Source organism: Callithrix jacchus, chromosome 8 (genome assembly GCF_049354715.1).
Source record: "Callithrix jacchus isolate 240 chromosome 8, calJac240_pri, whole genome shotgun sequence".
Lineage (NCBI taxonomy): Eukaryota > Metazoa > Chordata > Mammalia > Primates > Cebidae > Callithrix > Callithrix jacchus.
In genome coordinates, this window is record NC_133509.1 from 9,027,656 (window position 1) to 9,031,808 (window position 4,153).

Genomic DNA, 4,153 nt, shown 5'->3' on the forward strand with positions numbered 1-4,153 from the left:
AAAGCATTGTCCCTCATTACAGGACCACATACACTAAACACTCCTCAAATTAGTGATAGAGCGGGTGTCCTTCCCCTGGCTTTGCATCTATGGGATAGCCACATTTGTGTCTATGGCTGGCCGATCCAGCCAGTACCTCTTAGTTCTAGTTTCTTTTGGGCTCAGGTCAGGCAACCTTAAGTTCTCCTCTTCCAGTTAGCATCAACGAGAGCAAATTCCTTTGACCATGCAGGAAAGGGTTCCCAGACCCAATACTCAACTGCCAACCTTGCTCTCCTCACTCAAACTCTGGAAACTCACAGCCATTCTTCAATGCCTGCTTTATAATCCCAAATCTATATGTATATATAAAACAAACCTGGCTCCCTCAGAAGCCTACACATCCTGAGAACTCTTTGAACCTTGCATAAAAGTTTTTTTTTTTTAAACTTGCACAATAGCACTTCCCCCAAAAAGGCTCACTGGTTAAGGGGTAAAAACCTAGAAGCTTTGCATTCTGTCCCATCCCCAGCCTCAGCAAAGACCTTTAACCTGCCCTTAAACACTGAGATTTTCTCTACAAGGGCATTTATTCTGTGGTCCTCGGGCTTTCTAGACTTCAGCACCCCATAAATTAGACAATTTTTTTCCTACAGTTTATTTTCATTATTTGGGGATAAGAGTGTTTCTCTTTTGTGTCATGTATTTTCCAAGTCCCTCACAAAGACATTTTCTCCCTTTTCAACATAGTATGAGGACCAAAAGTGAGTTACAGCTGGACAGCCTACAGCAGCATAGAGGGCACTTCAGGAAGAAGAGGGTGGTAACGTTATCCCTTCTGCTGCACCTGTGATTGTGCACACAGGAAGCCTGCCATCCCTGACTCACTTCAGACTTCTATCCGGTACCTCTAATATCAATCCCAGTTTTCACCCAAAGAGAAGTCTCAGGAGAGTTCTGAATCCCTAGCCTACACATGGCAGCTGGTCTTTTACCCTTAGCCCAACATCCTCCTTCAGAGTCACCCAAGATGCTCTTCCAATTACCATCAACCTAGGAACTGACACCTTCACGGGTCTGTATCCTCACTCAGGATGGGACCAACTGGGCTCCATCTTTCAGCTCATCACTCCAAAAGGGCAATGCTGGGCCCTATACTGAGTGACAGCAAAGGCTCTCAACTAGCACCCCAAGGTAGGGGAAAAGTTGTTGCTTAACACCACTGCTATTGTGGGGGTCGCCCCTGCGAGAGGCTAACAACTTGGCCTCCGCCATTAGGTGAGCTTGACTCCTTACACATTTTCCCTGGCTGGAGGCTGGCAAGCTATGAGTGAGAGGAAATTAAGACGAGAAAGAAAGAGGAAATTGAGAATGATTAAGCAGGACACTATCCTCAGCCATCTTGGCCGATGAGATAATGGCCAGGTGAACGCTGAAGTGAGTTAATTGGGTATTGTGTTCCCCTTTCTGGCTTCTGATCTAAGACTTTGTTTACCAGGCATTGTTTCAGCCTAGCAACCTCCCCTGCGGTCCTTGTCTCTAGCAGATACACGGTTTACTACTGAGCTTGTGACTTCTAGTTAATTAAAGATTGTTAAGTTATTGATTGTTCTGACAATATCGATAATCAGCATCACCTATTTCCCATTGATCTTTTAAATTAGTATTTGTTCCCTTTTGACAGTTCCTCAGAATCATCCCCCAAGGAATTTTCTGTTCCTTTTATTCAGTAATGATGTTAAAAGAAAAAAGTATATAAGGAAACCTAGTGCACAAATAAAATCGCTGTACGGGCATAGCTCATCCAGTCCTCCAGAGCCCTCTTTCTGTCTCCTTTCTTTTCTGCACACGCCCTCTTCCAGGTTTGGGACCCCCTCACTGGACAAGATTCCCGGGCTCGCGTTCAGTTCACAACACACTGCCACATTCCTCATGTCCCTATCCCATTTTCTGGTCATAATCCAGCCTCTCACAGAACTGACACCTCGGCAAGCTCCCTCCTTCCAGCTCTGATCTGAGGTCAAAAGTTGGTTGGTCTCCTCAGATTCTCTCTCAATTCCAAGAAAGGACAACGCATAGGATACTTAACAATTCAACCTCAGGTTCCCGCTACCGCTAGAATCCAACACTCTATACCACTTAGCCCAGCAGCACAGAGGACAGGATTTCAGGGTGTGGGGACAAACTGCACGTCCTAAATTCAGGCATTTTGCTGATGTTATAACGGAGGGGAGAGCTGAGACCAAAGTAAATCATCGAAACAACTTCCCTGTATAATCGACATTACATATCTAGTATCCTGACATTTGGAAGAGGGTTTAACCAGACCATGGGGAGGCCATTTGCAGCTAGTTCCTGCCTAACAATATCACCTCTCGCCCCCAGCCCCATGATTCCTGCCACTCTGACACCACTCACCAGACCCACACCCGCAAGGGTACTGAATTTGGGATTCAATTATCAGCAAGCCTGAATCCTGAATTCTCAACCACCCTGAAAATTATACCTAAACTACTGTTTAATTATCTCTGTAACATTGTTCCTGTCTTCCAGGACTGCTTACAGTGAGGAGGCACTAACTCAGGAGAAAGGAAGAGGGTTTCTTTTTTTTTCCAATTCCAGGCTGCCAATCCCCACTCTCATTTTCTTTAGGTTCCCAACAGCTGTGATGTCTTTAATTACCGTCACCATGAATGCTACTATTTGTATTTAGGTTTAACCTGTTCTAAAAATGGGCTTTAAGAATGAACCATCACCCCTGCCTGAAGATCTTAAAGGTAGTCGTTCAGGTTCCCTGTTACTAGGAACCTTTCTCACTTTCCCAGTTCTGGCTTCAGAAAAAAACACCCTCTTCCCATCCCACAGTCCCCAACAATTTGGGTGAGTCCATGCCCAGATGCAGTCTATTATCACTGCAGTTCCAAGTCAGGCCCACAGGATTTGCTTTATTTTTATTTATTTATTTTAATTGCATTTTAGGTTTGGCGGTACATATGCAGAACGTGCAAGATAGTTGCATAGGTACACACGTGGCAGTGTTTTGCTGCCTTCCTCCCCTTCACCCACATTTGGCATTTCTCTCCAGGCTATCCCTCCCCAGCTACCCCACCCCCACCCCGGTCCGCTGTCCCTCCCCTATTCCCCCCAATAGACCCCTTCCCTGTGTCCATGTGTTTTATTAACAAACTGTAGAGCTCTGCGCAGTTCACATGCCCAACTAAGACTGCAAGCCAGAAAAAAGTCTCTAACAACGAAGAGTGCCCCACCAGGGAGGGGAGTCACCGAAGACCATAGTCTTTCATTACTTTTTTTAAACTTAACACACTTAAGGACTTCTCTAGTGACATCAAGTGACTTAAAAGTCGTTTCAGGAATTGTCTTTCCCGAATCAGAGGATGGTAAAACCCATGTTTGCCACCTAAGAGCCGAGAGCCCGAGCGGAGTTTGACAGGGAAAAGGAACAGAAGGAAAACAGGTACGTCGTGCGTGGCGGAAGCCCCTAGGCTTGTCTGACTTGGCGGAAGCTGTGAATTGGGCACAAAAAGGCCTGGGTCAGTGGAACCCTCATGGGTTCTTGACTTCACTACATGGATGACTAGGATCCCAGGGAGCAGGAAGCATGTCTGCTCCCCTCTCGTCGTCAGAAAATCTGGTTAAAAATCCTCAGCTTTGACGGAACGGAAAATGGCCTGTGCAGTTGGCAGCTGAAGCTCAGTATTCACGGATGGAACCAGAAACTTCAGCCAACTTAGTCCCTGGTACAGCCCCTTCTTCCCGTGACACGGTTTTCACATTTCCTAGGGGTTTATTCCAAAAGCCGCTCCACAGGCCTGAGGCGCTACGTAACAAGGCTCCTGCGGCGTCCACCTCACGTCGTCAAAGGCTCCCCCCGCCCTCCCTCGCCAAGGCCGCCAGCACAAGCATATATGACTCTGCTCCAGTCCCAGGTCTCCGTTAACAGCGTAGGTCTGGGGATGTCCCCCGCTCCAGAGCTTCCCCGTGGGCGTCCTCCCGCACGGGGGCGCCTGCTAAACAGAACACCAGCCCCGCCGACCAAGCCTGACAGACAGAGGACGCGGGGCGGGAGCGCAACGCCTTTTAACGGCTGCCGGTGGGGTCTCCCGTGCCCGCCGCCAGGGGCTTCCGGCCTAACGGACCTTCCGGAAGCTGCGCC